At 40.4% G+C, this 24,221-nt stretch overlaps 1 protein-coding gene across 1 annotated transcript in view; it reads right to left on the reverse strand.

The window, feature by feature from the left end:
• Positions 1-14,052, reverse strand: part of LOC136750318 (fatty acyl-CoA reductase 1) — a 68,441-nt gene extending 54,389 nt beyond the window's left edge. Inside the window, exon 1 of the mRNA XM_066705296.1 lies at positions 13,835-14,052. The gene's annotated coding sequence lies outside the window, so the exon portion shown is untranslated. The remainder of the gene's footprint in view (positions 1-13,834) is intronic.
• Between the last annotated feature and the right edge of the window lie 10,169 nt (positions 14,053-24,221).

Genomic DNA, 24,221 nt, shown 5'->3' on the forward strand with positions numbered 1-24,221 from the left:
GTTTTTTAGCTATTTTGTACAAAGTAAAAATGTACATACTTTTATGTTAAGTTTATTCAGTTTTCATGCTTTTTGATTTGCAAATTGGAGGACATGAAATGCAGTTCCTGACACCCTGCCTGCACAGTGAAGGAGTGCTACTAGTAGAGAAAGACTCCTTAACCCATAGTTTTGACACCCTCGGGGTTTAACTGCCATTTCAGTACCTTATTAAATTCAAACTCTGTCCCAACCACTGCAAAATCCAAAACCTGCCAGGTGATGGACGCTTACTCTCTAACAGACACCTGCTGTTTCTAACCAACAGAAAGTCAGCTTTGCCAGGGGTTGTCGGGGGTTTGACAATCGGGAGCAGGGCCAAGTTTTCATCTCTTTTGTTTGCACTACATGATTTTGTCTAACTGGTCCGACAAGGTAGAAACTGAACAGGGGGCAGAGAAAAACTGGGTTGGAGGAAGCACATTCCTTAAGCTTGGTTCAATCCTCATGATAGGCTTTTACCATCCGCTGAATCACTGTGTAAATTAAGTTGATTAAGGGCACATTTTTTTTTTTTTAAGTTATCAACTTATTGCCGTCATATTCTGGGAATACACAGTGGACAATGACGCTACAGAATGTTCTGCGCTCCCCGCCAATGACAAAGATATATCATTATAATTTATCATTGATAACATATTCTCTCCTCACACCCTATTGAAATGGTTTTTTTTTTAAAGCTAAAGAAACACATTCCTACCCACTCCAGGGCCTGAATTATAACCACGAGTGTGTATGCGTATGGTTACTTAACCGGCGTACTCCTACAGTGTAAATCTTTAATTACAGCACTGTTCATGACAGAGAAGACATCGAGGATACAATATCACTTACATGAATTTCACTGCATGCCACTAACACAAGAAGCTGTTATACTGTATGAACTGGCAATTCCTTAATGGGACAGTGATCCCTATTCCAAAGCTTTTTCTAACAAAGTAGGAAAATCAACTGGTGGTCCACTAGGTGTGAGACAGGCTTAGAAAGGTCTATTCAGGGAAATCATGCAGACTTTCATATTTACTCTGCGGCCTCTTAAAACACAGCGAGGTAAGCCCTCGGAAAATACAGCTGGGGTCCACAATCTCCGTCTTCTTGGAAATTCTACTTTGGAAGTAGACAGTAGTGTAATCATCTTAAACTCGGAAGAAAACCATCCTGACAGAAGTTTTGTATTTATTATTTCAGAACAACAAATATATATATATATATATATTCATGCTATTCATTGCCTAAGCAGTAGACTTACAAAAGGGGGAAACACCTTTAACTAATTACCGCCAAAAAAAAGTTTTGCTTGAGGGAGAAGAAGGAAATGGAGGTTTCATTACACGTACTCACTGGCATGGATCGAATCTGTATCCTGTCCATGGCTAATTGAGTTAATGTGGAAAGAAGCTGGAGTTGTGTAGTATCAGGTACTGACCATTCTTTTGATGGGTTCTACTAATGCCAGCCTACTAATCTCAAGAGCCATTAATACTTAACAATGGCCTCCACAACCTTCCCTTTGGTCAGGTCGGTGATTTGCTTGTAAAGATTAATGACATTCTATTAACCCTCTATTTTATTCTGTTTTTGCTGCAGCATCTGAATTACCGAATAATGCTTTACAGTGTTACTGTATCCGAATTTGAAAGGTGCACTGCATAAAAACAAAGCTTACCATTTGCCAAACAAGTTGCCCTTTCGGGGTGTTTAAATGTCAATACTTGTGTAACTTAACCAACATTGTTTGACACGAGCCAGTGGCTTCAATCTGGCAAATTGACTTGTTTAATCAAGTCAAGCGTATGGAGATAGATTACAACTGATTCTGAGACACACACACACACACACCAACATTTAAGGTGCTACTTAGCAAAATGATCAGAGACTGTGTTCACCATATGTTAGTTCCAATATTTATGAATGGGACATACAGTTTCAAATGACCAGAAGGAACAATTAACAGACTGGTGAAGCTAGTCTTACTTTACTATTATTAAGTTTTCTTTAGTATTATGTTGTTGTTGACTTATCTCTTCTTGTCTTTTAATTTCTACTGCTGTGCCGTATCAGGAAGCCTGCCTTTTCTGCAGCTGGTATAAGTATCATGAGCCCTTAATTGCTTTCTGAAACGCATCCTGGGGGACTTTTCAAACAGAGAGAAAGTCAATAGCGACAATATGATCAGCGGGAACACTGGATATTGCTGCAGTGGTACAAATGTTGTTTCAATTGTTCACCTCCATTAAATAAGATCGATGGGCACAAATATTTTAGAAAACTCAGGAGACGCAACCCAAGTGAGCCTGGTCAAGTTTAGTGGTGTCAGATTTTGTCAAATGACATTGTTTTGCAAAATGCAGAAAAAACACAGCTGCTACTACAATATGTAAACCAATATTAAGATAACGATGAAATCTGAAACGTGAAAAAGCAATCCGTATTTTAGAAGATTGAGTATTGGGCCGCCCCTTTGTTTCTTGGCCAATCTCCATGTGGATCAGTCAGGCAAAAACAGAGACCAGCTTTGGTAATGATTTCTTTTTTCTTAGCAGGATGGTAATTTAGCTGCACTAATTATTCAACCGGTTTTCACACACTTAATTGCCATGTGCCTGCTATTCTAAAAAGAAGCTTGTTTGACTGAAGCTTGATTAACGATGGTTGAATATTCTGTGGATTCCTGCCATGTTTACGGGGAATAGCAGCCAATAGTGCTGCTGAAGGTAATAAAGGGAACATAAGATTTTAAAAACCTACTGTGCTATAATGGCTAAATACAATTAGCATAGCATAGCAGGATTTGTTTTTTGTTTTGTTTTGAAAATCTCTGGAGAAGATGCCTTGAATTTGTGTATTAACTGTATTTCTCTTAAGGTGCCTTTACTGCACCATTTATCCAACGTTTGCTAATACTATCTGACAGACATGGGCACTGATTCCAACAGGATTAGTGCATTGGCCTGGCTTCAGTCACAAATGCTGGGATGCTGTAAGACTAGCTTTTCCCTCTTGGCATGGAAGATGCTTATCAGTAAACACTGGCCAGCCCCAAAAAAGCAAACTCGATTTCACACGAACACACTCTATTGGCAGTATAGAAATCCCAAGACATCTACAGTACTGGGAAGAGTATACATTGAAATGTTCCAAGGTAAATATTGGGAATGCTGTAGGGGTAAAAACGTAAACAGTCCACTATAGACAACACAACATGGCCTGATGTGAAGGGTACATCATCTGGTGACTCAGTGACCAAATTAAAACATTGCCCTAAGAGCTTTGATCCCCCTGAAAAAAAAAAAAAGTAGGGACACTGTGTGCCCAGTAAAGAGGGAAGCAAGCAGCTTTGGGAGTCAGTTGGGTCCAAGGTCAGCCTCACTGGGATTATAGAAAGCACTGCTCCTTTTTATTTGGTTTGCTTAACAGCTTCGTATCAGCTGTTCTTCTAGACCTCTTAATGCAAATGTGTCAGTGTGTCTCGAGAGCACTTGCAGCTCTCATCTCATAATACAAAGGCCATATGACACTCATGCATGGAAACAGACTGTTTTCCCCGGTCTTTTACACATTCTTCTAGTTCTGTTGAGAAGCATTGAAGAAAGCCATTTTAGGCTGAGAAATAGAAATCTCTTTCTTGGCAAATTAGCTTTACTGAATCCCACTGGCACAAACACTGTGATTCATCAGCTCATCTGTTGATTGATTTCATTCCCAGACTGTGGAAAAACAGAGGCCTAAAAGAGGAAGCCTCATATCCAGCACAGGGCTAATTTGGGTCAATTCATAAACACACCAACATAAATGAAGACTAAGACAGTGAACAATTCCAAAGACACGATTCATTAGTCTGTGATAAATGATCTTAAGTACCAGTCAAGTCCAGACAAGTATTTATGTTCAAGGCCAATGCACTTTGATGCACATTTCGTACTGACTACCCAACAACGTCTGGAGCTCCTTAGCTATGAGGAACATCTGTAAATGTGACTATGGCCAAACTATAGAAACCCAGAAAACATGATGACAGAAAATTATATCCTTGGAAAGCAAATTGATACCAAAAACTTAATTTGGCTTTATGTGTAACTGACAGGCACAAAACCTACTGCCATTTAAAAATATTTTTCTGTCATTGGTCCACAGGTAGCTTTTCTGTGCAGCTTTTTTGGAGCTGTGGTTAATTAGTTACAAAGATAAGAGAGGAAGTGCAATAAAGCAGATTAGAAAAAAGGAAGAAAAGAGAAAGAAGTGCCTCATGGTAATACAGATTATCCAGATAAGGATTTCACTGCTTTTTATTTGCACCGAGAGAACACACTGTCTCCACTATGTTACCAAGGAATAGCTAACAGGTATTTCTCTAAAAAATTACTTGCGCACAGGAAATTAATCCCAAACTGCAGCCAAGCACACACTCTTTCCTGTTCTGATAACGTCAGTATTCAGCACTTTACATAGACACACTCCAATTAGCCTGTAGACTGTATCTGAATTTTCATTTCCCCAGTTCCCTGTCACCTGTCCAGAAGTGCAGATAAATCATGGCATTTAGAAGTGTACTCGGATACAAACAAAAAGACCAATTAAAAAAAGGTTAAATATGTAAAAAGAGCAATGTATCTCTCACAGGGTGTTGCTGTTCTTTGTAAAGTAAGCATTTCAGGAATGCAATTTAAAGAAGGCATGCTCCTTCAGAACACACATCTGACACCGTGTGGGCAAGCCACCTGATGTTCCACAGCTTCTCTGATCGTAATGAATTCTTTGGAGATTACAGTTCAGGTGTGGGCCCTAGGGTTCACACATTACTGTACACCTCCGGCATACACCATTAAAGCAGAATCCAAATAGAAAAGGTCTTGGTAACCCTGCTGACAAACTTTGAAACAACTGAAGTGCCCCTAAATTAATATAATATGATATATAATATAAAATGAGCTCCTCCGGGGAAAACAACATACTTTAATATCCTTCTTAGAGCACAGGCATTGTAGCTTGAGATTTAGGAGCTGTACATAACCATAACCAGTCAGATTCCTGGAGGTAAACAAGCAGCTGATCTTCAATGGGGAAGAGTTATTGAGTGCCTAGGGCAGGGTATAGGTTAAGCCATACTGGAGTCTGCCTGTGCTTTTCCAAATGAACTGTGGGTAATGTCATTCTCTAACGCAGCACAACAAGGATTTTGAGAGCTATGACCCACCTTCTTCTATGAATGCAGTTTCCCAGCGGGATTACAGAAGAGATACACTTGGGCATAAATTGGCCAAGATTAAAATACTACCCCCAAGCTCACTTTGTCTGGTTTGTTGTGCATATGCCCTTTCTTAACAGCTTAGAAACACGTTTGGGATTCGTGTAACGGACTAAATGGATGAAAAAAGTGCCACAGTCGAAGCCAGCACTGACATTTCTATTCTTAAATTCAGATTCAGGATTGACAGATTCTGTAAACCACAGTGACACGGTTCCCACCAGAAAGGATCTGTGCGAGGGAAAACTCCAGGATGAAGTCTGTGAAGCTAAGTGTTGTATTGAATGTTTACCTTTTATAAGCACTGGCATAGCTTTAAAGTGAATTCACTTTAGTGATTGAAGTAAGGGAGGTGTTGGCCTTTACAGAACAAATGTACACTGCAGAAATTCCCCTGCGTCGTCTCTCAGGTGGCCTGGCTCTTTCTTCTGAGTGAGCTGTCATATGATGTATTTTTCCTGTAGAACCAAGTTATGAATTCTGGGTATCTTTACCTTTAGGGGTGGTTCGGGGAGAATACAGGTTTGTTTCTTAATTTTTGAAGTGCTCTCCTTTTGTACTGAATTCCTTCAAATATCTGCAGATTGTCCTTAGGAGGTCTTAAAGTCCTTTGACAAATCTTGCAACCGAAGATATGCTTCTGCACTCATCCAGTTCTCATTTATTACTGGGGGAGATTCTGAAAGAAACCTAGCTGCCTCCAGGACTACAAGGCCAGAAAACCTGTCTCTTCAATATTTACACTACTAACTGCTTGCCCTTTCTGCTTACTCTGTAATGACATTTTGTTTTTCTTCCTTCTCGAGTCACTTAATGTCAGCCAAAAAGAGGATGCGGCAGAAGGAATTTTACCCAACTGCAGTCTTGGAGAAAACAAAAATAAAACTCTGCCGTGTCACATACATGCATGCTCTCTCGAAAACAGTCCTTCTCGGTCACCACTGCTGTTATAGCCATGATGACCTATGACCTTTTATTCAAACAGAAGAGGGCAAGCACCTGCTTATTTTTTTGTAAAGTTTCTGGTAACTCAGTGGAGGGAGATTACTATATTCACAGCCCTGGTGAGAACAGAAATATCAGAACTATCACGGAGGCTCTGCAAAAAGAAATCTTAAGCCATTATTAGGGCTGCTTGAAATGGCAGGCGGCAAGGCTTTCATAAAACCTTCAATTATTTGGAGCACGAATGCCTTTCTACTACACACAAAAGGCAGAGATGCAAGATCATTCAGAAACCTGATGATTGGTGTGCTTCTGACAATTTTCTGTGAAGCGTGTTTAATAAAGAAGCAGTAAATTCCTGCTCTGAGTTCTCATTCTGGGCCCTACTGGAGAAAATCAGACAATTCAGCTCTCGGTGTGCCGATTAAGAACATCTGCGATATCGTTGGTTCATTTGTTTTTTGCCTGCTCAGGAGATGTGTACACACAAACATTCACTGATTCCCTTTGGGGTCTGAGGATTTGTGAATGGTTTAAAAATTAAAAAAAACTAGATAGGGAAAAGAGCTGAACACAAACTTCCACTTTAGCTATTAATAAAATAAAATAAAGAATCGGTCAAATTATGCAGTAACTGAGCATGATTGAGCGACTATTTGCGTGACTCGCAGATGCACGCAGGTTGTAAATGGGCTGAGGACACTCCAAGGCCAGCTTAATCCAAGCCGCACGTGTGTTTTTCTTTCTGGCTCAATAAGACGTGATGGGAGGACGACAAGCCCCATAACACCCTGGTAAGTGGAACTGGATGGATACTGGCATGTGTTAATAAGACACCAAATGACAGTCCCTCAGAGAATTCATGATGCATGAATCAAAGATGAAGCAGATAAACAAGGGAAGGTGGAAGTGACATCTTGCATTTAGGACAAAATGAAATAATGGCTGATGTTAAACCATGGCTATTTCAGGGTTTCTGGATAGGGGACACAGTGGAAAAACTACAAAAGCACCGGATGTGTTCCCCGCAGCAACTCGAGTCATTATTATCAAGTCAACCAAGTTAGCGTTTCACAGCATTACTCCTATATAGTAATTATAGTTTTCATATACAACATGAAGTGTTACTTTGTAAAGTAAAGAGTAAAGTTATTATCTTCTCCTCTACAACAACAGTAGATTAAAGAAATAAAATCCTAACACTCCTGCCTGGTGACTGTGCCACCTACACAAATAAATACATGTATTACCATAATTATTGCTTGTCAATAGTGTATATATATACATATATATATATGCGGATATGCATTCCATTGATGTTAATTACATGTTTTCCGTTTTAATATGTGCACGTCATTTTTACAGGATACTCCCATAAATTAAAGTGTCTACCTCCTCTTCTAGAATTGTGGCAAAACTATTTACATAATTGTCACCTGCAGTATCAAGTTTTCAAAATATTAACTTCTGTAGGTACCCAAACAGGAAACGACCTAGGTTATGTTCACAGAATTTCTTATTTTACACTCAATATTCCAATTATAATAATGACCGGAAATTAAAATCCACAAAGTGAACACAGTGCATTTGAAAACACCAACATAAAATATAAACCCGAAAGCAGGAAAAGCAATAACAATGCAAACTTGACTGTATACTGTATGTATTTGTGGGAACCCCAATCAGCACCAAACAGCTCTCTGCAATGCTGATGTCACATACAGATTGTTTTTTGATAGAAATAAAATACTTTAGGTTTAATCTTTAGTCTGAATGCATATATATATATATATATATATATATATATATATATACATATATATATATATATATATATATACCTCTGAAATAAAGCAACTGTGTGTGTGGGGGGGGGGTGAATCCAATTTACTTGCAATTACGGCAAACAACCTCAGTCCTTGTGCAAGGTCATTGAAGCCAAGAACACATACAGTGAAATGGTGCTGTAAGAATTGTGGGTAAGTTATAATTCATGCTCAGCATATAGGAATTGAGTTTGGGGAATTGTACATTTTGAAGCAAACATTTTAATTCCTTATTTTATTATTATTACTGGGTAAGATGTAAACGCTAAAGCACCAGTGAATGTAATGACTCAAGCTGCTGCGGGGAAGACAAATCCAGTGCATTTAAAGTCTTTCAACTGTGTTTTTGCTATCCAGGAAGTTATGATACGACACGTCCTGAAATTATTTGGTGAGTTTTAAATCTGAGAGTGTTAAGTGTTGCTTATAGACATAATTGTTCTGGACACATGCACTTATACACTACAGCAACAAGTAAAGATGCACAATTTTAAAATAACTATCTGTGATGACAGGGAAGTGACAAAACAAAACAAAAACAGATATTCACAATGTATTGCATAAAGCATAGGCCTTCTTTTCACAAGCACAAAATCCTTAGTGCCTAACAATTTAGACATATGAACTTTGATCCCTCCTCTTTGTTCCCTCATCCATCAGTCACACTAAGTCTTCTGTTTGAGCTCCTGGTGTTTATAATGGGGACTAAGCGGCAGGAGTGGGTTATTTACAGTAGAGCTGTCACTGTTTATATAGAGTGAATACAGCTCATTCCCCGCTGTACAACCAAATCCAGGCTCTGGCAGAAAAACTCACAACAAGCAGAAGAGAACCAATCTCATTTCTGATAGACCTTAGGTGAAGATTAACTTGGTGTTTAAAATTGATACGCTGGCGCAATCTGTCCAGAGCTTGTCATCCCGTCACTCTTTAAACCTGCCAATACCTTCTGCGGAATTCCCTTATCGCTGCAGGTCTAGCTCAAATCAAAAGAAGGCAAAAAATGAGGAAATCTAATCAGAGTGCCGTCTGAGCCATTTCATTTTCTTCAGATCAAGAGAATACCAAGTGACCAGGTGATACTGTATATTGTTTGAGAGGCTGTCAGGCCTAATCAGAGTAGGTCACCTTCCTCTGCGATGTGAGAGACAATCTGCAGGTCAGTGGGATTTGTAAAGACCTATCTCCTGGACAGCAGTCATTGGCTCCAACCGCCATTCCCTCATCCTCCCTGTATTTCGGTTTCCACAGGCTCTTATATCCGCCAACTGATTGTCACTGGAACCTGGCAGTCGTCAAATCATACAATAACCTTGCTTAATCACCGTGCCATACTTAATAGGTAGAGCACTCGTGCCCTTTCCCAGCTGCCGCAGATCTTGAGACGCTTCTCTCTGCTGCCTTCGGGGAGGGGGTTTGATTTATGATTTTAAATTGGCTCAATTTTGAATACAATCGCTTAAACGGGGAGGGGGCGGACCTCTGAGCTGCTGCCTCCTCCACCCCCCCTTTCCATCACATTGCTAAGGATTCTCAAAGTCAATGGAAACCTTTTTCCGGCGGGAACCATATTCAGGTTGATCCCCACAGTGGGAAACATTAATAATGCTGACAGAAGAGTGTCACCGAGCTAGATTTAGAGGCACTACAGTGTTGCATGTGTCTTACATGAAAAATTACAGTCGGCTGTTCATTATTGTCCATCTCATCCTTTTCCAGTCTCCATCCTCATTCTTCCGCTCCTGTTTTTCAGGGTGTTCCAGCACTCATTCTACCCTCAAACCATAAACATGTGGCTGTGTACAAGCAATTAACCAGTTAAAACAGGTTCAGACAAAGAGTTTATTTTCTCAATGAAAACAAGGATAAATAACATGCAGAACAAAGAGAGAAAAACAGTGTTGTTTTTGGTCCGCATGCTACAAGCTAACTCGTTTGTTTGGTTACCTAGTTGTTGGTTTTTATTGCAAAATGCAGTCCAGCCCACTTGTCTCACGGACACTGGGTGCTTCAGTGGAGTAGCGTGACTTTTTTTGAGGGGGGGAGGTCAACTAAACCTAAATTTCCGCCTGGCGGTTACATATTTCTGACTGGGTCACATATTTTTCCAATATGGGATGGTGGTCACTCACCACAAAGTTATGCCACTGTTCTGCACAGCCCTGAAACAAGACTATGGGCAGACTGTCAGAGTATCACAGAAAGTTCAAGAAATATCCGAGTTAGTCTTTTTAAGGGGGGATTTATTTTTTATTGTTTTAAAGGTGATCTTTTAAAATATTATTCTCATTGTTCTTCATGAATTTCCATTTTAATGGATTCATAGGATGATATTTTTTTCATAACGAATAAACACATTTTTGCGGAATCTGGCACATCAGGCCTCCGAGGCGCCGTTACATGAGGCATAGTAAATGAAAACTGACTTCTATGAATAATGGTAAACAATGAAGAATTTTATCACCGCTTGCAAAGAACAGACTTCAGGAGAGGTGCTGGAAACCCAATTGCTTATGAAAGATTCTCCCTCAACAGAATAACTCATACCAAGTTAACGCACGCGGAAAACCAAAAGTCGCCTAACATTTCAAAAGCAGAGATGTCATAACAGCTGCAGAGTGCAACAGCCACTACATTAGCAGCTTAAAAGTACACATTTATTTTTTACAAATTACGAAACAACTGTGGTGTATTGTAAAACTCTTCACAAAATGATTAAATAAACCCACTCAAAACTCTGACCGACCTGGAAAACTCAAATTACAAACTTGAACCCAATCCGCATTATTTTCACGATTCCTGCTGGCACTGTTGGGACAATACAACTAAGTTCACGGAGCATGGGGTCAGAGAATTTAGCCGATGCGCGAGTTTTCTGTCAGGTGCTTAGAAAACTGTGAGGGAATTGTTCTAACCAGAGAGAGCACTCCACAGTAAAAACACCTTAAAGGCCTGCCACTGTTAGCAGGAAGTCACTTCCAAGAGCGATAGTCACAAAGGGTCAAGGTCAGGTCCAAGTCTGTTAGGATGACAGCTCATCTAGAATTTTTCAAATTCAATGCTCATGACAACACCTTTGCAAAGGAAGAAAAATCTCACCTGTTGATTCACAAACCCATCTACCACTAACGATACATCGGAAAATATATCATTCACAAATGTTTAAATACCCAATCTTTAAAAGTCAAATATGAATTAAACTTTAATCTTTTCATTTTATGCATTAATACATTACTAGCTTATCTTTAACCGGTTCACTTTATCTTATACATTAAGCAGAGTATTATATGGTTATCTTTCTTTGTTAGCCCGCAGTTGCCGAGACATTTTTTGTATTTAGGAGCATACAGAATGCTGCACATGGACACAAACGTCATAACCACAATGTGACTCCAACAGAATACCAGACTGCTCACTGCAGGCATCCCACGGAGCAAAAGCTGCAGAACAACCAAAGTGAAATACAGCTGCTGTATGTTAAAAGATTTACAATGCTTAGGTTTCAACCAGTCAGCCAGTGGAACGCAAAGCTAAGCAAAAGTTGGGCTGAGTAATTTTACATTATTAAACCTGTGAGGGAGAAAGGAGAGGTTTCTAAGAACCATGAGGAATTGGCAATGCAGTGTATCTGCATGGGAGGCAGAGCAAAGCCAATAGATGCAAAAGTAAGAAACACACCACAAAAAAAAAAAAAAAAAATCAGGAAAGGGGCTACAAAATTGGTATACAACATGTGCTGTTATTAACATCCTGACTGCATAGCTAAGAGTGCCTTTCCAAGCACAGCCTCCATTTGATCTATGTTACTTCTCTACCTAACCCAATAAAACCCAAGATGAGAGTGTTTCCCAAACATCTATACGTAACCACATTTGGCGGACACATTATAAACTCTGGTGCTAAGTGTTGGTGGGTGGGTAACTCGTTTTTTTCCCCGTTGTTCCAGTTAAATTCAATTATTAAACAAAATTCCACAACAACAAAGTTTTTCTCCAGCTATAATCAACCGCATACAAAGATTTGCCTGCAGACTCCAGCATCCAGCTCATCTGCTTCTGAGTTCTGAGTTATTATGACCCAGACCTTAACTAAAGACGTGTGAGACTCATTTGTTTGTTTGTTTATTTATTTTTAATTTAAAACAACATTCATTTTTCTACTTGAAAGGTGCTATGCTACAATGATACACATAAGTATTGTATTGTATCAAAGCAATCAATCAAGAAAAGAAGGAAGTACTATGAAACCAATGGGCAGGGCTTGATTTTTCCCATGCTTCCTAAGTCTTTCAGTTCAAGTCTAAGACTGATACTTAACTAGGAACAGTCTTACCCAAGTGATCAGGAAGTTCAACACTAATCCCGTCTGGGACAAGAACATATGTCCTGCCACCAGCAATAGTTACCTTGTGAAACTTTTTTAATCCTGTAAAGCCACAAAAGCACAGAAAGGTGAAGATCTGTCAGTTCCGTTCAGACAGGTTATGCTGCCTCCCTTTGGGAACGTCAGTCTGTAAGGTGTTACATAATACGTTTATCAGGTTTTACATGTTTAAAACAACAAAAACCAAAAAATGATAATGAAAGTTAAATCCCACGACACAAAATTCACAAACGGATGACTTAATTACTGCATTCAAGTTAGAAACTGCAGCAACTCATTCCTAATGCTCACGACGCACTTAAAAAAGGGAAATAACAAGTATAGGCTAAAAGATCATCCACACACAATACTACCCCACATGTAGCGCTTTGTAGCCATGACACAATAGGTGTGTCACAACACCGGAACAGAAAGAAACTCCCAAGTAACTCTTAACAGGCTGTGCTGCATCTCCTGTGTTTGAAATACTCCCCTGCCGATGCATCCACTGTTAACTGAATATGCATTACTGAACAAATAAGATATTCTTACAGTGCTAAGCATTATTAACGAATAAGCAAACACTATGTATGAGTGACTACAGCACGGAAACAATTGTATACAGAACTGCGGACCCAGACTCAGACCCTTCCCCAGCCTGTGATTATAAACTGCAGTGAATTAACACAGAGAGGGGGGGGGGGAAACGTTTTCTAATCATGCCAATCTTAGATCCCCTAAACAAAAAAGCGTGCCAATCTGCGCTATTAACGGCTACCCGCTGGCATGGTGCATTTAAGAAGTGAGGGGCAGATTAGACATCTCACACGTGTCTGTGCCCCACGGGTTGCGCTTTCTATCCAAACCCACCATAACAACGTTCAGTTTACAGTGGATGCGAGATGATGTGCACATTTGGATTCAACTATACAGCTCACGTCCTGTCTACGGCAAATTCCACACGAAATGACCGTGCCATCAACCTGTCTATCGTCTGCATTTGTAGGACTGGAGCAAATGTGTCCTGATCGGCCAGCGCCGCAAACTCAAATCTGTCACGTACACTTGAGACCATAGTGGTTCAATTTCAAGACCGCTACCTAAAAAGACGGGCGGTTTATACTGACATACATTTTTCCACATGAGAAAACACACCCATCTGCCAATTGTAAGCAACACATCAGTATAGGTCCTTCATGCACACAGATGACAGTAATAATCAGAATCACGACTAGGCATGTGTGCTTCAATGTGCACGCCAGGCACTGGAAATGCGAATGAATGAAAGGATGCTCCCGCAGTGACATTTCCACCCGGCTTTTGCAGATACACTGGGATGCCTTGCAGCTGTGCTTTGTTACCGCCAAACTTTGCATTTGCCCGAGAAAAAGAAAAAAAAAGCACACATGTGTCTTACCGTGAGCATGGGTGGGATCCTCCGTGTCTGTGCACAGGTCTGGGCTGAGGAGATGTCAGGAGCTCAAGCCGAGAGCAAGCGCGCACTGCAGCAGGCTTTTGCTGCCCCCTCCCTCCTGCCGCTGTCTGACTGGTCTGTGCGGTACTGCCGGTCCCAGCAAACTACGGGCCCTGGCAATGGGCTGGAGAGAGAGCAAAGAGTAGAGGGAGGGAATGATGGACTGGGAGTTACACCTCAGATACATAAGGCCATGGGCAGCCTTCAAGCTTTTGTGTTGCATCAGTTTTTTTTCCCCTTTCTTTTCTTTTCTCTTCTCTTCATTGTACTAAATGTCGTCAGCCAATAAGGGATTATGGTAATTAGGATGACCTCACTCGAAAAGAGCGAGTGTATCGATTTGGGCAATTTAGCATTTTATACACCAGATCTTTTTTTTTTTTTTTTTTTTTTTTTTTTTTTTTTAATGTACCACTACTACTACAACTAATAATAATGTCCTATTAATTGAAGTGCAATACAGGCATCCTTAGTTTCACAGTTTTTTAGTTCCTTATATCAGCAATAGTACAGCAATATACATATAAGAACCAGGTCTAAAATAAAAACGGGTTTTACTTGTAATATACTGTAGCACTGACATTATTTTCATTATTTGAGCAAGGACTCTGGTCTCTGTCCAGGTTGAAATCATAATTGATCAGATTTTCAATTGTGTCACATGGTGTGATCTGAGAAAATTCACTTGAAGGGCACCTTGTGGAGAATGGGGAATTGTGCTATTCTTCAAAATGTATCAATTTGCCAGAGATTTCTTGCCCCTGCTCATTGGAAAGCTGCTCCCAGGTAGTGGGTTTGGCTGGGGTGTTTAAGTTCTGGTCTGCTCAAACTCAATAACTCAAACGTGTCATGGTTCACGGGGTGAAATAAAGAGCCAAGATGGACCCAGAGGCAGAGGAACAAATTAGTCTTCTGACCTCCTCATTCTGTTATGGGCTGTAGTCAGGGTAGTGAAAGAACAGACTAAGTAAGACCTGTGACCCCACAGGATAGACATGCTAAAAAATAATTTGTCACACCGTAAAAGAATGTAAGCAATGTGTTCATCAGCCAAAAGGAATGCCTGAGATCTGCAGGTACAGATGAAATGCATCATGAAACCAAAGGCAGGACACACCTTTATTTTATTTATTTATTTTAGCAAAGAAAGACTTCTGTTAGCTCATTATTGGAATGTATTACACCTTTTAAACTAATGAATCTAAATGTACATTCCGTGCAGTAGAGACTGTAGAACAGCATGCATACATTCTCATTATTTTGCAATTGAAATCGAGGGAAGTCACTCTTAGATTTCATGGGGATTAGATCACATAGACCCCACTTTTTGATTTGATTTTGATTTGGGATCTGATTTAATCTTAGATCAAGAGGCCATGACTTAAGTCCAACCAAGAAATCATTTTTTAAATCAGTACAGAGAGCAGGGATAATGTCTATTATTTTAATAATAAGTATGTGTGTGTGTGTTGGGGGTGGGGGGTTAGGTAGGCATCCAGACAGACAAAATGTGTTCAGAACTCAAGTAACCTTTTTCAACTCCCCTCAGCAAAAGAAAAAAGAAAAAAGTGTGAAAAACTGTCCTTTTCTGCATTAACCCCTCAGCACCTATCAGCGGTGTCACTGACTACCCTCACACGGAACATATATTTATAGATATGTAATATATGGTAGAGATGTGTGATCCTTATATTTTTCATGTGCTGAAACGTGTCCCTTCTTTGTGCATTTAAAATATATGGGATATAGTTTAGTCTTTAATCCATATACAGACTCACCTTTTTTTATATCAGCTCCCCTGAACAAACAATCATATTTTATATAATCCATATATTTATTTTACATGTGGAAAATATATTGTAGAAATTAACCTCTACATATATTTTCTACCTATAATGTATTAGAGACTAAAATATATATAGGGATCACACATATTTGAAACATATATACGTGTTCCGTTTGGGCCAGATGTGCAGTGATGCATAGACAGAATGATACCAGGGCTGGGATGCGTGTGCATTAGCATGGAGATGAACACGACACTGCCTTTACAGCGGTCTGAAGTAGATGATATACAGTGTGGGCAGCGTTTCGAATGTGGTGGATAAATACATATTCGCTACAGCTCAGTATTCAGGATCTCTCTCAACAGATCTACATGTTGGAGTCTTTTAATTAAGCATTTACAGTTGGGTTCTTACTATTGTTTCTGTACTTAGATGATGTTATGGGTTTGTTCTGCTTTTGTAAATAATATTAATGTATACATTATACTATATATAAATATATACATTTACAAGATTGGTTTCATTTTTGGCAATTTTTGTTTTAAATGAATATCCCCCCTAATTTACATATATTCTTCCCATTCAAATAAGTGATATTGATCGGATGCCTGAATGATGGCAGGATTGGTGATCAATATTAGCTACCTGATGGCAGGGATGGTGGGGAATATTAGTTACCTGTTGGCTAGGGCCAGTGCATCTTTGTAGGTGAGGATTGTACATAATTGGTAAAAAATACTGTATTTAAACTACAAAAAATACATAATACTGTTTATTGGGTTTAGTATTTTTACATTTCATCAATAAAAACAATTCGATTTTTAATACTTATGATTAAAAACGTTTTAAATTATCAATTCTTAAAATCACTTAAAATTTTTAAAATCTTGTGATTTTTTTTTAACAAAACTAAAACAATAAACTTTAAAATAAACGTGCTCAAATCAAATAAACAAAACGTGATAAAAGCAAAAACTGCACACCAACAAAAAAGTCAAATACATTGAAGATAACAGAAAATGCAATAGACAAAATAAAGAAACAATTAAAAAGTAAAAATAAAAAACAAACAAAAAAGTCTAATGCATTTTAAATTAAACCCAAAACGGTCAATGTATTTGACAAAAAAATATAACAAAACTATACCAGAAACCCTAAACAATTGTGATTTAAAAACAACTAAGTCTTTAAAAACAATTAAGATTTGTTATTTAAAATCTTCTTTTAAAAACAATCATTCATAAAATCTTTAAAAGATCTTTAAAAGATCTTGGACTCGGGCTCCAGCAGGGGGAACTAACCGTCCCCGGAGGTGGGTCCCATCATGGGATCCTGAGCTCCCCCAGATCTTGTATACGCCAGTTCTTAAAGGCTTCCTCCTTGCCCCTCTGATGGACCTCCAGATTGACGTAGTCTTTTACAAACACCATGCCCCTCCGCGCGATGACGATCGGGTCCAGCTCCTGCTTATTAAACAAACAGATGTTCCGTCCCTCCCACAGTGCCTGCTTCACTGCGCAGACGACACGCCACCAGCACCTCAGGGTTGATGTTGAAATTCCCCTTGCCGGACCGTATAGGATCTGCTGGGCGGTCGCCCGCGCAGGAACGGCGAACCTGTGGAGGAACGGAGAAAACAGGAGCCAGACCCTGTGGGCGGAGGGGCACTCACTAAAAATGTGAGCCTCCGTCTCCTTCCCCAAGCAACCCTTATAGGGGCAGGTGTCATAAGGAGCTATGCCCCTTCTGTGCATAAACACTCGGGTGGGGAGACACCGACTCACAGCCATCCAGGAGACATCTTTCTGCGTGTTCGTGAGGCAAACGTGCGTAGCGTTAGCCCAGATAAACCGGCAGGTTTCGGGAGGGAAATCTTCTATCCGGCTGGTCTCCTGGGCAGATCTCATCTGACTACAGATGGTCTTATAATCCCAGGAGGCCAGCACGACTTTATGGAGGCCTACTTCGAGCGCGAAGGCTCGGAGCGCCCTGTAGAACGGCGGGGGATCCCACGAGTGCGGCCTGGTGTTGTCCATGGCGCAGAGGCCGAATGGTCTCAGGCTGCTGGCAAAATAAAAGCGGTTCATAAAACTCACTTTCTTGCCAGCAGCCTGGATGTTCTTAACCACATAGGCCAGCCCCTGCGCCTTTATCAGCCGCACAACGTCCGGGACCCCCCTGCCTCCATCCAGGGTACCCTTCACCATCTGCACTCTTTTCAGCCTCTCCATTTTGCTCCCCCAGACAAACCGAAATATAATTCGGGTCACTAGTTTTGCGATACCCTTGTCTGGGGGGAAGATCATTCCTACGTAGAGGAGTATCGGGAAGAGGATGGCCTTTACGACCAGCACCTTACCAGCCATCGTCAAGGTCCTTGTGCTCCAGCCGTGGATCTTCCTTTGGACCTTTGCTATGGCCTCCTCCCAGCTCCGGGTGCCCGTGTTGGTCCCGTCGATCGTGATCCCCAGAACCTTGATAAACGGCTTCACAGGGAACACGGTCGGCGGGCCCCGGCCGACAGGCCATGCCCTGGAGAGGTAGACCTCGCTCTTGGCCTTGTTCACAGCGGCCCCCGTCGCCCTGCAGAAGCCGTCCAGCAGTTCCTCGACCCTGGCCACGGACGGAGCGTCCGTGCAGACCACGGCCACGTCGTCCATATAGGCCAGGGCCTTCAGTTGCTCTCCGCCGGAACCCGGGAGATGGAAACCTGTCACCCGGACGTCCCGGCGGATCGCCTGCATGAACGGCTCCAAGCAGAGGACGTACAGCAGGGCCGACAGGGGACAACCCTGCCGGACCCCCGACCTGACCGGAAATGGTTCGGTCAGGTGGCGGTTCACAAGGACCCTGCTGCTTAGGCCGCTGTAGATGATCTTCACCCACTTCCTCAGGCCAAGAGCGAGACCCATCCTCTCCATAACGAGCTGCAGGTATTCGTGGCCCACTCTGTCGAAGGCTTTCTCCTGGTCCAAGCTGATTAGGACCAGGGGAAGCCCTCTCTCGTTCGAGTAGGCCACGACATCCCTGAGCAGCATGGCGTTGTCGGCCGCCGATCTCCCCCGGGCACCACAGACCTGGTCGGGACCCACGACTTGAGGGAGTGGCCGCTGCAGCCGGAGCGTCAGTGCTTTGGCCAGTATCTTGTAGTCGGTGCACAGGAGGCTGACTGGCCGCCAGTTCCTCAGATCTTTTGGATCTCCCTTCTTGTGAAGAAGGGAGAGGATACTTTTCTTCATCGAAGGGGCCAATCTGCCCTCTCTGTACATCGACCCCAGGACCTGGCCCAGATCTTCCTTAAGCACCTCCCAAAAGATCTTATAGAACTCAGCAGGGATCCCATCGGGACCCGGTGTCCTTCCAGAGTTAAGACTCTTTATCACCTGGGAGAGTTCAGTGGTGGTGATCTCTGGATCCTCCTCCTCCTCCTCGTCCCCCTCATTGCGGGACTCCAACAGGGACAGAAAGTGATGGATCAGATTTTGATCCACCACCTTCTGGTCGTACAACTCCCTGTAGAAATCCCGCACAAAAAATACATAAATGCAAGTAACAAAAATGTATGCAAGATGCATTTAAGGCCATTTTATTGTTAGGCTGTGAGACACTACCTGACCAACAGCTTTCAAATCAAGGGGATTTAAGAGGAAATTTCATATGGGTACATTACTTTTATTATTTAGATCAGTAAAATCACCACACCTAAAGGGACAGAATACTGTATAAAATCCCCACACCCGTGGCATTTCCGGAAGCCACTGAACCGGACTGTATACCTTTAGATCAGGTTATCTGTCAATAGTAAATTAATTATTCAACCTGTTTCAACAATGATTTACATAAATGGTAATCCATTTTGCAACAACCCATTTAGGTGTGAATTACAATCAAACATGGTAATGGTCCCAAACTGTGGGAAAGCATATCAAGAATCTTTCACCTGTCAATATTAATTCTTTTTTTGAAATATGAAACAAAGAAAGTGATGATTTTTCTCAAAACACAGAAGAGAGAAGAGTGTCAACCATGCAAAACAGAGTAAATATAACTCTTCCTTTGTGTGACAGGAACTGATTGAACTGATTGATTCCAGAACTAGGCTGGCCTACTCCAAAGGAATACCAACCTCGCCTGTATAGAAATGTTGATTGTAAGGGAGTGGTTGATGGGGGAGTTGGGTGGGGGTGCGGTGCAAGTGTAAAGCATCAGTTTTACAAAGAGCAAAGTGAAAATACCTGCTATGTCCTTCAGCACAGTAATAGGAATAAGAACAAAGCAATGAGAGATGATAGCTGGGGGCAAACTAACATTACACCATACAAGGACTGCACAGACTGTATTTCTGATTTACCCAAATCCAACATTGCCATACTCTTCCAAAGTACCTATAAGCATTTTAAATCACCAGAGACATAATATGAATTATTGTATGAAAGTGTATATTGGTAGGGCATCATATATTAATGCTGAAACCGGACATGCAGTGCAGCTGAAGAGAAGCACCAGGAAGTCACTGCCAAGCTTAAAGTTAAGAGGTTTTGTGCTTGTCAATATTTCCTTGAAGGATGTAAGCACTAAGTGTTAGCAATAAATCATTCTAATTTGATTGTGACTTTTGAGCACATAATCAAATGTAGACCAGGCCCGGGACAAGCAGGCACCTCAAGGAAATGGGTGATCAATCACATTCAAAGGTCAGCATTCTTGTTCGTATACTGCATTTTTGCACTATGGTTGTATCCATAAAGGCAACATAGCCAGTTACAGTATAACTGGATTTCAGTGCCGTAGATTGTGCCCTAGACAGATGGGATTGAATGCAGCATGCAATGGAAAAGGCATTGCTATTTACTCAACTGAAGCCCCACTAAAATACATTGTTATTTTTCTCATTATCTTTTAAGATAAAGAGTATTTCTAAGCAAATAATGCTGCTATGAAAAATCCACTGTTTTCAGCTTTGCTTAAAAAATAATTATAACAACACATTTACCTTTTGAATATCAAGGCTTATTTAAAAAAGAAAATGTAATTTAACTCAATATCCCCTTACAGTAAACTGAGCATTATACAGATGTGGCCAAAGGTATTGGTACCCTTCCACTTTAAAAAACAACAACAATTTTCTCTGACCTAAGTAGAAATTGACAAAAGTATGTGGTATCCACCATTTTTTATTTCACATTCAATAGAACAGAAACTTTACTTTTGATTAATGACGTAACATATTACTTTAAATATTGGGACCCTTAACCTAATATTTCGTTGCACAGCCTTTAGAGACAACAACTGCAATCAAGAGCTGTCTGTAGCTCTGAATGAGATTTCTATACTTATCGACTGGTAGTTTGGCCCACTCTTCTTGAGCAAACCGCTCCAGTTCCCTCAGGTTTGATGGGTGCCTTTTCCCAACTTGGAGTTACAGCTCTTTCCACAGATTTTCAATGGGATTTAGATCAGGACTCATAGAAGACCACTTCAGAATGGTCCATTTTAGAATGTCTTTATAGAATAAGTAAGAATTCAATTATTTCCATTTGTTCCACTGCAAACCAAAGACATGCATGTATGCCCATGTCTGTACATAGAGAAAAATACTGAATTACACCTTTACATGCAGATTAAAACAAACCTTTGCCCCCTTCTGTTAATAGAAACTTACAAACCTGCATTCAGTAGCAGTTTTATTTTTTGAGATGCTTCTTTCTTTGCCTTTGAAAAGTTGTTTTTGTCCGAAACAGCCCAGTTTCTCTCCTCAGCTGTTTCCGTCTCCTCATCTTTATGCCAGAACCCTTTTCATTTGCCTGAATCTTAAAATACAAGTTCATAGCGCTGCTGAGAAAAGAGTGATATCCCACATTGCTGTTCCCATGGAGAACTGCACAAATCAGCTGATGTTTGGGGTCCAGTCACTGTGTCATGGCTTCTGACACAGTTAGACGAGATAGTTTCCATCTTCAAGCTGATTCTACAGATAAACACATGGCATGCCTTAACACACAATTGGATTCGTTCCCGTTTGATTCACACAACCTGATCAACACTTTCAATGTAGGGAAAAATGGGGGTGGTAAAAAAAAAAAATAACAGAAAATTCTTCATTAAATAAGTATTCACCCCCTTTGCTATGACACTCCGAAATAAGTTCAGGTGCAACCAATTGCCTTCAGAATTAACACAATAAGTTGAATGGAGTCTATCGTGTGCAATAAAAGTGGTTCACATGATTGCAGATTAAAATATACCTGTCTCTGTAACATCCCACATTTATGTAGTGAATTCAAAGCAAAGATACTACCATGAAGAACAAAGAGCTTTCAAAACAACTCTGGGGTAAAGTTGAGGAAAGGCACAAATCAGGGGAGGGGTCCAAAAAGATTTAAAAGCCATTGAATATCCCTTGCATCACAGTGAAGTCAATCATTAAGAAGTGGAAGGGATACGACACCCAGAAACTGCTTAGAGCAGGCAGTCCTCCCAAACTGAGCAGACAGGTAAGAAGGGCATTGGTCAGAGATTAACTATATAAGTCCAAGGTGTGTGTGAGGGGGGGGTTAATACTTCCTGCCACTGTATATAATTAAATGATTTGGCTTTTGCTGCATGTGTGTGTGTGTTAAGAGAAATTAACAGCTCTCTATGCACTCTCTAAGAAAGGCACTGCATAATTCTTCTAGCACTACCTGCAAGCTACCCACCCACAGGGCACACACACTGTCACTGCCTTGTCTAGGGTTGTAGACAAGCAAAAGACAATGGACGATTAATTACTGTACTCTTTTCATTAATATTACACAAATATCTATACAAACCTGTATTCCCAGTAGGGTTTGTATATGAAATTTTAAAAGGGGGCATCAATTCTAATTGTTAAAAAAATCATGTATAATAAATAATAATACAAATAATAATACAGACGTTCCTGGCCATAGTAAGACATTCAGTGAAGCCAGTAAATTAGCCAATAAGGTAAACGTTACGCCCTTGGGTAATACACCAATGCATGTGCACGCAAATATGAGCAGATTATTTTAACATGGGGAAGTCTGAAACCACAAACATTTTCATCAGGAACACCATTACATGAGGACAAGTGACTTTTGCAGGAAATAAAAACAAAGTTGCAATTACTAGGACACATGTAGCTTTAGTGTGATGAGTATGATGAGCAGGGAGACATTTGTAGAAATCACACAACACACAAAAATATGGCCAAACAGCAAGAAAGTGCCAAAATAAAAATCTGTTTGACAAACTATATGTGGATATAAATGCAAGAGCAAAAATATAACATTCAGACTAATCTCCATTGAAAAAAGTAAAGCAGGCCCAATTTGAATTTCAACATGTAGGGCAGGTTTTTCTATAAATAAAGATCAATACGACATGATTAAGAGGTTAATTTCATAAAGGGGAGCACCTTTATTTGACAAAAATGTGGCATACTGATAAGTTGTTTCTTTTTTCTTATTTTTTTTCAAGACATTCTGATAAGGTAGAAAAATCCTGCACTGTAAGTGCATTTACTGAGTATTGGAGATAAGAGTGAACTAGAATCAAAGCAGGAGACAAAAGGGTCTGCCAAAGACCACGGGACTGAAAGTATGTGCAGTGCAGTAGGTTAGGAGGCCTGTCGTCATGTCTAGGAATATCTGAAAGTGTTCGCTTCCTTTCTGTCCTCGTCTGATGGATATTTAATGTACATAATAAATCATTTGTACTAACTATAATAAGATTTGGCACTATATAAGAACCCAGTTGCAAATAACTCCTTACCCACGCCAGCAGGTACACACACATGAAATCTTTAGTGGTGTGCTCCCCCTACTGCTGTATCTAGTCATTTGCACATTTCACTCCCCTAACTAGTGTGGTCAGTAGTGCAGAAGGCAGATGTATAACATTCTTCAGTCATTTTCAAGCTGATTGGGGGGCTGAGAAATCAAACCTGTCAATAGAAAGCTTTTCAAGTAGGTGAGAGTATGGCATGCACAGGAATCTTAGCCAACTGAAATACATTGTAGTAATAATAAAAAAAAAACTCATCAGTCAAGGGCCTGAGGGAAAATCAGGCCCTATGTATCTAAAGAACAGTGAGAGAAGATAGGCCAGGAAGTCTCTTCATATGTCACATATAATGAGCGTCGATAAAGTCTAGTAATAATGGATGGTTTCTGACTGGCTATATTTGACAGACTTACTACCTATATAAGCATTGTGATATACATAATGAATAATAAATAAAATACACACAGAAAGACCGATTGGGGAACTTCTATTTCACTAATAAAATAGTCCAAAAAGTCTCTCTATGCATCACCACACAATTTCTCAATTCAGGCTACTGTGTTTTTGTAGCAATTTGTTACGGGGAGAAAAACAAAAGAGTGAGGCCCTAACAAATGTGCTTAATTTACGGTCTCTATGCATGTATTAATGTAATAGTAGTAGTAACCATAAATACTGATATATTATTATTATTATTATTATTATTATTATTATTATTATTATTATCATCTTGTTCTGTTTTTATTATCATTGGT

Source organism: Amia ocellicauda, chromosome 5 (assembly GCF_036373705.1).
Source record: "Amia ocellicauda isolate fAmiCal2 chromosome 5, fAmiCal2.hap1, whole genome shotgun sequence".
Classification (NCBI taxonomy): Eukaryota; Metazoa; Chordata; class Actinopteri; order Amiiformes; family Amiidae; genus Amia; species Amia ocellicauda.